This window comes from Bison bison, unplaced genomic scaffold, assembly GCF_000754665.1.
Source record: "Bison bison bison isolate TAMUID 2011002044 unplaced genomic scaffold, Bison_UMD1.0 scf7180017864139, whole genome shotgun sequence".
Taxonomy (NCBI): domain Eukaryota; kingdom Metazoa; phylum Chordata; class Mammalia; order Artiodactyla; family Bovidae; genus Bison; species Bison bison.
The window spans coordinates 6789798-6802024 of NW_011494711.1; the positions used below are offsets into that span (position 1 = coordinate 6789798).

At 40.5% G+C, this 12227-nt stretch overlaps 1 protein-coding gene and 1 long non-coding RNA gene across 2 annotated transcripts in view; both read right to left on the minus strand.

The window, feature by feature from the left end:
* Positions 1-12227, minus strand: part of CACNB4 (calcium channel, voltage-dependent, beta 4 subunit) — a 143137-nt gene that overhangs the window by 64990 nt on the left and 65920 nt on the right. The gene's annotated exons all lie outside the window — the stretch shown is intronic.
* Positions 1-12227, minus strand: part of LOC104988623 — an 18608-nt gene that overhangs the window by 201 nt on the left and 6180 nt on the right. Inside the window, exon 2 of the long non-coding RNA XR_825262.1 lies at positions 6426-6430. This is a non-coding gene — a long non-coding RNA (uncharacterized LOC104988623). The remainder of the gene's footprint in view (positions 1-6425; positions 6431-12227) is intronic.

Consider the following 12227-nt stretch of genomic DNA (forward strand, 5'->3'; position numbering starts at 1 on the left):
CCCTTCTATCCATTTGCAGTCACTCTCCAAACCCACCACAAGACCCAGGGATCCACTTACTTGTCTTGTCCTTTTAAAACTGAAATATATACTTCTTCTTCTGAGTAGTTTTAGTATTTAAATACGTCATTAAATTAGAGCAAGGAGAGGGAGAGTTTATTAATGTTTGATTTTAAAATGCACTAACACTGGACCAGAATCTGGTTATTGTTGGAACTTTTGAGCGTTGTGGTCAGTCCTGGGCCTCTCACTTCCTACCATTCACTGGACATTGACCATCTGTCAGGTTCTGTTGTGAGAGCCATGTGAGAGGAGCTACTTATCTTTTCTGAGATTCTTTCTTCATCTGCAAAATAGGAACGACCCCTTCAGGCTTATTTTAGAGTATTACTAAGATGCCATAGTACAGCATAGAGTACAAGCATAATAATGGCACAAACAAGATCAGTGTGGTCCAAGAGAACTTTCTGCAATGCTGGCTATTCTCCGCGTGGGCACTGTCCACTACGGTGGCCACCAACTACATGTGGTTACGGAACATTTGAAATCTGCCTAGCAAGACTGAAGAACTGCATTGTTCATTTAATTTTTAAGGGTTAAAAATTTTGTTTCACTTCAATTAATTTAAATGTAGATACCCACATGTAAAACTCAACATTCAGAAAACTAAGATCATGGCATCTGGTCCCATCACTTCATGGCAAGTAGATGGGGAAACAGTGGAAACAGTGTCAGACTTTATTTTGGGGGGCTCCAAAATCACTGCAGATGGTGACTGCAGCCATGAAATTAAAAGATGCTAGCTCCTTGGAAGAAAAGTTATGACCAACCTAGACAGCATATTAAAAAGCAGAGACATTACTTTGCCAACAAAGGTCCATCTAATCAAAGCTATGGTTTTTCCAGTAGTCATGTATGGATGTGAGAGTTGGACTATAAAGAAAGCTGAGTGCCAAAGAATTGATGCTTTTGAACTGTGGTGTTGGAGAAGACTCTTGAGAGTCCCTTGGACTACAAGGAGATCAAACCAGTCCATCCTGAAGGAAATCAGTCCTGAATATTCATTGAAAAGACCCTGATGCTGGGAAAGATTGAAGGTGGGAGGAGAAGGGGACGATAGAGGATGAGATGGTTGGATGGCATCACCTACTCAATGGACATGAGTTTGAGTAAACTCCGGGAGTTGGTGGTGAACAGGGAGGCCTGGCATGCTGCAGTCCATGGGGTTGCAAAGAGTCGGACACAACTGAGCAACTGAACTGAACTGAACTGAACCCACATGTAACTAGTGGCAACCACACTGGACTATGCAGTTTCCCTTCCAGATGAGACAAGTGAATTTACATAAACTTGATGTTGATTTGGTATTTTAATAGTTGCATTAAGTGGACTAAGTGATAGTAAATGTCCAGAGATGCATATCCCAATGGATTTGAGCTTGTTTCTTCCCACTGAGTTTGCAATGACTTAACAATGCACTTTTCCACACTTCAGAAGAAACGGAGCTCTTTCTTGATTACTTTCCCAGGTTTCCCAGAGTGGATGAGTAAAGATCCCCTCATGAGGCTGCCCTAGGCAAAAATGTCTCTTAGGTAACATTTATCTTTACAGGATAGCCCCTCATTTTGTTGCAGCTGCTTTCTTCTTCTCCACCCCTTCATCAAACATGTCCAGAGCCTTTTGCAAGGGCACCCACCCAGCCTAGCAGGGTCTAGTCTGGATCTCCAAGTAGATACACCTGGGCAGTGTCTGCCACATAGTAGAACCTCAGATTTATTGAAAGAAAGACACTCTGCTTCCCATCAGAATCTATTTCTTTGTTCCACGATAGGTGGTTGGTTTACTGACCAAGGTTTATGCTAACTGGGTGTGATGTTAATTATTAGCTGTCCCACCCCTCAAGAGCATAAGATTTTTTTCTTTTTTATTGAATTATGGTTTTCAGTGCCCTAATCCAGAGCACTGGATAATATGTACATTACCAGAACTTTGGCAGAACAAGTAACTTTTGAAATTCCTTAGAGATGACTGCTTAATTTTGGTGTTAGGTACCTTGCACTTTCAATGGCACCCAACTCCAGTACTCTTGCCTGGAAAATCCCACAGACGGAGGAGCCTGGTAGGGTGCAGTCCATGGGGTCGCTAAGAGTCGGAGACAACTGAGCGACTTCACTTTCACTTTTCACTTTCATGCATTGGAGAAGGAAATGGCAACAGACTCCAGTACTCTTGCCTGGAAAATCCCATGGACGCAGGAGCCTGGTAGACTGCAGTCCATGGGGTCGCTAAGGGTCGGACACGACTGAAGTGACTTCACTTTCACTTCACTTTCACCTTGCTCTGTATCTTGTAAAGAGGTCTTTGAATATATTGGTTGAAAGAATAAGGCAAACTCTGCAGCCCACTTTTATTGGACAGAAGCCCAGCAATTAATCTGACTAAGCTTCAATTTTAGGTTTCAAAGGGCAGTTGGTCAAGGGCAGCAAAGGAGTATGATCAGAAAAGGTCATAAAGGGAAACGGAAGAGAATGAATGCTTACTCAACCCTTACTTTTTGTGATTCACTAACTTATGAACTTTATATCAGCCCACCAACCCTAAGAAATAGGTTATGATTATCCCCACTTTATAGATGAAGCATCTGAGGCTCAGACAGGCAAAAAGAGCTTCCCTTCATGCCACTGTCACAGGGCATGGTGCAGGAGTATGGGCATAATCTCTTTTTAAATTTCCTCTACAAAAGTGAATATTGCTCAGTAGTGTTCGACTCTTTGTGACCCCAAGGACTATACAGTCCATGGGATTCCCCAGGCCAGAGTACCGGAGTGGGTAGCCTTTCCCTTCTCCAGGGGACCTTCCGAATCGGGGGATTGAACCTAGGTCTCCTGCATTGCAGATGGATTTTTTACCAGCTGAGCTACAAGGGAAGCCCAAGAATACGGGAGTGGGTAGTCTATCCCTTCTCCAGGGGACCTTCCCGACCCAGGAATCAAACCAGGGTCTCCTGCATTGCAGGTTGATTCTTTACCAACTGAGCTATCACAAAAACCTGATGCAAAATATTTTGTTAATGTAGACTGTACACCAAAATCTCACTAATTAGGACTGATGGATGCAGGTAAAAAAATGACACTCTTAGATCACGGAAAGGGAATTTCAGACTGCTTTTTCAAAAGGCATGTTTGCTATTTCTCACTTCACATAGTATCTCTAGATTATCAAGGTTCTAGTGTGTGGATTTCTTTGAGTTTCTCTTTAGTGATGGGACTTTTACTCAGAATTTTAGTGATTGGTAGAGGATATTAAGGCCCCCTTGAGAGTTTTCTTTTCTTAAGTGCTAACTTCTCCAATTGTGTTTATACTATGTATTTAAATTATTTCTTGTAGCTAAATTAAAATTACATATCGATATATAGTTAAAAACTGAATTATAATTACATAATTAATTATATATAATAATTAGTCTGAATTATCTGATTAGTGGAATCCAAATTAATAGGTTCTACTATAACTGTTTTTACATAACTTCAGTTAAAGTAAATAATATTCATTCAGAAAGCTTAGCCAACTGTATCTTTCTTGTTATGTTGACTCATTTGGCAACTGCTGTAATTGCCTGATTTCAGATAGGTATTTTTCTCTCTTTTTTGCATTTATTCTTTGACTTTTATTGAGATATAACTGATACACAGTTCTGTATAAATTTAGGATATATAGCATAACGATTTGACTCACATACGTCATGATTGATAGGTATCTCTTTTGATTGCTAGTCCAAGGAAACCCATCAATGATGAAACAATAACAGCAGAAAAATTTCTTTTGGCCTCATAAGTATAAAGAGGGAGGTGACAAAAAGGCCCCAATAGAGATAAAAAGGAAATCTGTATCAGCCATGGCCATTTAGGAGATTGTGGGAAAGGAGAAGCTGAAATGTGGGCTAATAGATTTGAAAGGTAAATCAATGGTGATGGTGGTGACAGGGGACAGATTCCTCTTATCTCGGGTTATTAGGAAGACTGCAATTTCATATGGTTCAGCCTAATACACTGGGGGGAGAACAAGAGACAGAGATTACTTTACATGAATGCTACTTGGCAAAACTGCTTTGACTATCAGTGCATAATATCATGGGCTTTCCTGGTGGCTCACTGGTAAAGAACACACCTGTCAATGCAGGAGACCTGGGTTCAATCCCTGGGTCAGGAAGATCGCTTGGAGAAGGAAATGGCAACCCACTCAAGTATTCTTGCCTGGAAAATCCCATGGACAGAGGAGCCTGGTGGGCTACAGTCACAAGGAGTCAGACATGACTGAGTGACTGGTCATGTATGCATGCATGCATAACATCATACAAGTATGTAAAAAGTGCTACACCAATGAACACAGTAATAAATTGAAACTCTCTGTGAGACGAAAGGGTGACAGAAATTGAAAAAGAGTCATGATCACACTTTGCTTCCAATAAGAATGTTATTTTAATGGTATGGATGATGAGATTATGGAGCTCAGTCTCCTGGGAAAGGCAAAGTGGACTGCCTGCTTGGAGAAGGTGGCCTCAAGCAGTCAAGCTTTACTTAGTACAGGTCACAGAACAACATCATGGGACACTGAGCAGCCACCCCAGGGACCAGCCGTACCTGGTCAGAACTGAGAGCACCTGACCAATCCACATGATGCAGGTGAGTGCCTAGGTGGCTCACCTGGCTGACCTCAGCACTGGCTGCAAGCAGTAGCCACAGCATGAAGTCTTCATTCAAGGGCAGTGGCTCAAGCTGCACTAATTTAGTTTCAGGAGAGATATTCAAAGGGAAATGACAGTATTTGCTCAGAAAATCTTGAATGTGCTGCTAGTAACTGCTGAGCTGCATAGTGATGAGGCAACTACTTATAAATGTGGCCATCTATGATCCTCCTGGGGCTGCCCAGGTGGTGCTGGTGGTAAAGAATCCACCTGCCAATGCAGGAGACACAGGTTCGATCCCTGGATTGGGAAGATGCCCTGGAGTAGGAAATGACAATCCACTCCAGTATTCTTGCCTGGAAAATTCCAGGGACAGAGGAGCTTGGTGGGCTACAGTTCATGGGGTCGAAAGAGATGGACACAACAGAGCACACACATGCACACGACCCTTCTGGAAAAGTGACTGACACTTCACATTCCCCCACAGTGGTTTACAAAGTGGCCCGCAAAACACTACTTTTATGCTGTGGTCTATTTTCTCAAGAGTCATATTAGAGACCTAACAACAGTAAGTATGTTTCTCCTAAAAGTGGCTATAGGCAATCACTTGTGTCTTAAAAAAAATTTTTTTTTAATCTTTTCCTTCTAGTATGTAAAGGGAAGAATAATATAGGTTGGTTTAGAAGAAAATAGGAAAAGGATTTGAACCTCTCCTTACCATTCTGTAGCCTCAGAAACTGTTTGATGAAAAATTCTCTTCAGTTCTGTGAAAATATTCACAACGTCTCTCATTAAAGGAATGCATGTTGACTGCTAAAAGAATCCAGGTGTGTCATCAAGAACAGAACAGAAATTTGCCTCCTCAGAGACGCCTACAGATGTGACAGAAGCCAGAGTGGAGCATCTATCAATACTTCAGGCAGAATCATGTCTTCTCAGCTTCTGTTGTCCTCAGAGCCCCCAGCACAGAGCTTTGCATCGCACAGGAGAGCTCAAAACTATTTACTGAATGAAAAACCGAAAGAGGAGGTTTCAGGAGGAGGAAGAGAAATGTAAAAGGAGCACTCGGTAAGGCCCAGGCTTCACCCAAAGGGAACAGACACTTCTGGCCTACAGATGCTGCTGAAAGCCACGTTGGAGAGAACAGGAAACAGCACTGATGTCAGCCTGACAAAATGATATGAAAGTTGATTTGGAAAAATTAATATTCAAAAACTCTCAGAAAAAATATTTTTAAAAGACCAACACGAATTAACCTTTTTAATAAATATTAAAACATTATAAAACTACAGAACTTAAATTTGGTATTGGTGCAGAACAAAGAAATAAGAGTCTGCAAATCAACCACTGTATATTGACAATTAATATAAACACAGGAAACATTTCAAATCAATGGGGAGAGAGTGATTATTCCATAAGTAATGTTGGGAAATGTAGATGGCCAATTGGAGGGAAAAAAAGGTAGATCTCTACTGGATTTCTTGTATAAAAATAAATTGCAGATGAAGAAATTTCAAGGCAAAATTATGGACACGTAGTTACATATTTATTACATATACACATATATTTATACTAGCACTAACAAAAACTATGGCTACAGTTTTAATGTAGCATGCAAAAATGTTCAGAAGCTATGAAAAGATTTATTAACTTGACTATATAGAAATTTTAAATACTTATCTGGGAAAGAAATACAAAATTGAGAATGACAAAAATAGAAAAAAATGGTCACATAAGTGACCTGGGCTTAATGTTCTTCATACTCAAAGAGCACTAACAAAGTAATAAGAAAGAGATAAACAACCTGCCTCTTCACCCACCAACATGGCAAATAAAATTAAGAAACAGAAAAACAAACAAGAATGTACACTGAAAAGGGCTTTGGCTTCTTTCCTACATAAGGAAATATAGCTTAAAATATGCTACTATTTTCACTTATTAGATCAAACTATTTGATAATACCCACTACTAGTGAGGGAGCAGTAAAAGTGACATATACTTTAGTAAGAATGTAAGTTGACATTATATTTTTGGAGGTAATGAGGCAAAAACAATCAAAACTAAAACAGACAAAAATTTTAGCCAAACCATTCTATCTGAAGAAATTTACCCTAGAAATATACCTATATCAGATATGTATGTATAAACGTACATATAAGACTATTCCTGTAATACCAGACCACCTTACTCATCTCCTGAGAAACCTATATGCAGATCAAGAAGCAACAGTTCTAACTGGACGCGGAACAATGGACTGGCTCAAAACTGGGAAAAGGCTGTATACTGTCACCCTATGTATTTAACTTCTATGCAGAGTACATAATGCAAAATGCTGGGTTAGATGAAGCACAAGCTAGAATCAAGATTGCTGGGAGAAATATCAATAACCTTAGATGCAGATGACACCACCCTTATGGTAGAAAGTGAAGAGGAACTAAAGAGCCTCTTGATAAAGGTGAAAGAGTAGAGTGAAAACACTGGCTTAAAACTCAACTTTCAAAAAACTAAGATCATGGCATCTGGTCCCATCATTTCATGGCAAATAGATTGGGGAAACAATGAAAACAGTGACAGATTTTATTTTCTTGGGCTCCTAAATCACTGCAGACGGTGACTGCAGCCATGAAATTAAAAGATGCTTGCTCCTTGTAAGAAAAGCTATGACAAACATAGACAGCATATTAAAAAGCAGAGATGTCCCTTTGCCAACAAAGGTCCATCTAGTCAAAACTATGGTTTTTCCAGTAGTCATGTACAGATGTGAGAGTTGGACCATAAAGAAGGCTGAGCGCTGAAGATTTGATGTTTTCACACTGTGATGCTGGACAAGACTCTTCAGAGTCCCTTGGACAGCAAGCAGATCAAACCATCAATCCTAAAGGAAATCAGCCCTGAATGTTCATCAGAAGGACGGATGCTGAAGCTGAAGTTCCAGTTCTTTGGCCACCTGATGGGAAGAGCTGACTCATTGGAAAAGACTCTGATGCTGGGGAAGATTGAGCACAGGAGAAGGGGGTGACAGATGATAAGATGGTTGGATGGCATCATTGACTCAATGAACAAGAGTGTGAGCAAACTCAGGGATATGGTGAAGGACAGGGAAACCTGGTGTGCTGCACTCCATGGCATTGCAAAGAGTTGGACATGACTGAGTGACTGAACAACAACAACAATATTCACTATAACACTACATATGATAGCAAAAGAATCATAAAAACCTAGATGTTAGGCATAGAAGCTATGTTTTTAAAAGTATGGTGCATTCACACATAGAATAGTATGTAGATGTTAAAAAGCATGATATAGACCTCTAAGTAATTATATGTAAAATTAAGTCATAAGATCAAACTACAAAATAATCTGGCATGTTGTTTTAAAATTGTGTTAAAATAAATATTTTAAGAGTCTCTCTCTCCACACACACACACAAACACAGAAGAAGAGGAAAACAAACTTTTGTTTATTGTTATTTTATACCTTTCTGTACAGTTGAAAGTTTTACCTTGAGAAATTTAAGCTAATATTATATATATAGATATTCACATTTGTATATATAATATAAATGAGTATGTACTTATTTAATAGAATTATGTAGCTTGAAATTTTCTATGTTAACCTCAAATGATGATTTTGATGGGCAACATTAAATATTAATAATCATTATAATATAAAAATCTATAATAACCACAGTATTTATTGAGAACTTACTACGTCCCACTTAGTGTTAAGCACTTTTATTGACTGTGGTCTTTGGAAAGGACTATCCCCTCTGAAAGGGCTTGGGGTCCCCACAAATGGTAGCTGAGTGTGAGTTTTTCTCTTTGGCCACCAGTCTCCTAAATTTGCAAAGCCTGTAGGTCTTATGTTAAAAATAAGATGATGCAACGTAGTGCAGTAGTTTAAATATAGGTATCAATGCTATTTTTGAATTATAAGACTGATGATTTGAGGGTATGTGAGTGGTCTGGTGGGTCCCTTATGCATATGTAGAATGCATGCTGCTCTGCACAGGAGCCACGCCCACATCTAGTTACCTCTACAGAAGAAGTCCTCCCGCATCTTACTGTCATGGGACTTGTCCTCCAAGCTGCTATATTCCTCACACACTTGCTACCCACCCTTTGCTCTTTGGGGCCTTAATTGTGGTTAGACAATGCCCACCCTCCCCCATAAGCCCCGATCAACTTCACTTGGTATGTGGGATGGCAAGAGCCATGCCCTTCCTCCCCAGTGGGTTCAGAAGTTGGGAATGAAAACAAGTCTTGTTTTTTGACTGCCATCTGATAAGTATGTCAGAGCTCATTAGGTTAGAGGAAATTCTTGGTTCAACCTTTGGAACTAAGAAATGAGGCCTTAATCACAGTAAAACAGCACTTTACAGATGTTATCTAATTAGTCACCATAAAAACTTTGAGACGTGGAGCACATTATCCACACTGAAGTAACCAAGACTGAAGAGAAACTGAATATTCCCAAGGTCACGCAGTGGGCGAAGTGTGGTGAACTCTGATCTGACTGACTCAGAAGCCCTTTCTAATAAATAGCTAATCACCAAGCCCAGTAGAGGCGTTGGCAGGTGCTGCTGGATGAGAGGTCGCCAAAGCTTGAGGCTTTAAAAAAATGTAGAATCCCTCTCTTTCTCTTTCTCTCTCTCCTTTCAGAACAAACCAACAATTACCAAGTATGCTATGTTTCCTCCAGTACACAATCTTGATTTCTCTTCAAAGCACTTTGAGCCCTCACAGAGAGCTCAAGCTGCATGCTCTAAGTCACTCCATCATCAATAATGAAGCCAAGACTTACATTTCAGGTCAAAGCATCTCTTGAATGATCTCTAAGATTCTTCTGAGCTCTGTTCTTAAAGATGTTCTTTAGGTCTGTTTCTCAAAGTGCCAGGAATTCGGTCTTCAAGTACTCACTTGGTGATAGAATATTCATTTGAACTGACATCAAAATACATGCACTCAACTATTCCCATGGATGGGATGGGACTACCAACCTTGCAGGCTTCCCCCTCTTGCTTCAGGCCTATCCATTAGCGCATTATTATATTCAAAGTGGTCAGGGAAGAAATTCAGGTCTGCTTTTTTTTTTTTTTTTAGTTGGAAACTTTTGGACCAAACCCCCAAAAAATTTGAGATAAAATTATGGATTAGAATGAGTTTGGGAGAGATACTATGATTTAATTTATTCAGATCACCTTTATTTTTCATCAGGAAACATAAGGACAGGACGTGCTTACTCATGAAAGCTGGGAAAAATAAGCAGTTCAGAGTTGGGCTTTGAAACTAGACAGGTTGGAATCCTAAGACTGCCATTTACTAGATATTTGCTTTGGACAAGACACCTAATCTTTTTCTGCTGTCTCCTTTCTGAAGTGGAACATATTAACCTAACTCAAGGAACCACTGTGAAGATGATGCCCTCCAAGGCAAGCACTCAGTTGAGTTAGCACTCTGGACTGGTTGGCAAGGACACTTCTGTTGACGGATTTATCCTGGTCCTTTGTTTCTTGACTGAGCCCATGTTTGCTATTTTAACTGCTCTGTTAAAAGGAGTGGATAGTGGAAAAGAAAGTGGATAGTGAGACCTTAATCAAACAGGACTGGTGTCCTTACAAGAGAAAAAGACCCAAGAGTGTCTCAACACAGAAGAAAGGCCATAAGAGGACTCAGCAAGAAGGCAGCTGCCTGCAAGCCGGGAAGAGAGGTCTTGCCAGAAACCAACACTACCAGCACTTAACTTTGTCTTTTCCATGTCCAGAAGCGTGAGAAGATAAATTGATGTTGCTTAAGCCCCCCTTCTCCCCCAAATGGATAGAGATGTAAAGTTTATATTAGTCGAGGTGAAGAAGAATTAAAGGGTCTAATAAGAACTTTGATTGGGACAATTAAAGGTATGGGCTAAAATGAAATTGAGGAATCAGGTTGGCCTTATCCTTCCACATTTTTTTCTGCCTACAAAAGCTGAGTTCACTCAGGAGGCACTCCTTCTTTGAGAATAACCTGAAGACAATCAGTTTTGGTTTTTGGTCAGACAGCAGCACAAAGAACACTGCTGTCCTTTGCACAGGGGGATGGGATGATGTCCTTGACCCACTCTCCCCTCTGAACCATGTGGCAGCTCTAAGTGATGTGCCTGCCAGCCAGGGCTGATGTGGTGAGCTTCCTCTCTAGGTCTCCAGAGCCTTCATCAAGATGCCCAGGGCTGGGGCAGTCCCCAGTCACAGAGGACAGGCATGTCCCTCTACTAACCCACCCAGACCCAGGTGTCAGGGCCAGGCCTGTCAACAAAATAAGCCGATTCATCAGAAAATTTTACAATCCTAAACTGGTTTGAACAGATAAGACATTCTTTTCTTTTCCCAAAGCAGAATATGGGCTCACTGGTCACAGAGTGACCTGTCATTTCAATGAGGATAGCCTCGCAGAGCCTGTGCCATTTACTGCCTGCACAGTAGTGAAACCATACCCAACACAGACACAGTTTTATATGTGAACCAGGTGATTCTAACTGATAACTATTCCCAGGGTCCAGGTATCCCAAGAGCACAGAGCAGGTAAGTAGCTCTCTACATACCAACCACATTTGTAGGTGTCTAACAACTAGTTAGACACAACTAACAACTAACAACTAGTTCACATCTAGTTGTCTACCATCCAGTATAAGACTTAAACTGACACATACTTGCTGAAAAATTGGTAAGTACGAGATCCGTGCTAAGTGCAATGGTAGCAAGAAGGTGAATAAGATACGGTCCTTATATAACAGGAGCTCATAGTCTGCTAGAGCAGACAGGTCTGTAAACAACTACATTATGAAGGAGAGCATGAGAAGTGCTGTAACAGAAATACAAATACAGGGAACACAGATTAATTCTGTTTGTGGGAATAGAAGATCTTTGGGAGAACGTGAAGGCTGTTGAAATAAGGAGGGCTGCCAGGAATGGACAGTATAGCGTGTCACCAGGATACAGAGTTCCAGGCAGGGAGGAAAGCAAAGCCAAAGAACAGGAAAAGAAAGGAAATGTTTACAGAATGATGAGTTTTGTATCAAGTGGGAGTTGTGGTAGATACCAAAGATATTAAGCTGTATATAATCAAGTTGAGGAGATGAGAGATACGTTCATGAAACATAGCAACCCAGTGCTAGAACTACAGTTAGAACTGGACATGGAACAACAGACTGGTTCCAAATAGGAAAAGGAGTTCATCAAGGCTGTATATTGTCACCCTGTTTATTTAACTTATATGCAGAGTACATCATGAGAAACGCTGGACTGGAAGAAACACAAGCTGGAATCAAGATTGCTGGGAGAAATATCAATAACCTCAGATATGCAGATGACACCACCCTTATGGCAGAAAGTGAAGAGGAACCCAAAAGCCTCTTGATGAAAGTGAAAGTGGAGAGTGAAAAAGTTGGCTTAAAGCTCAACATTCAGAAAACTAAGATCATGGCATCCGGTCCCACCACTTCATGGGAAATAGATGGGGAAACAGTGGAAACAGTGTCAGACTTTATTTTTCTGGGCTCCAAGATT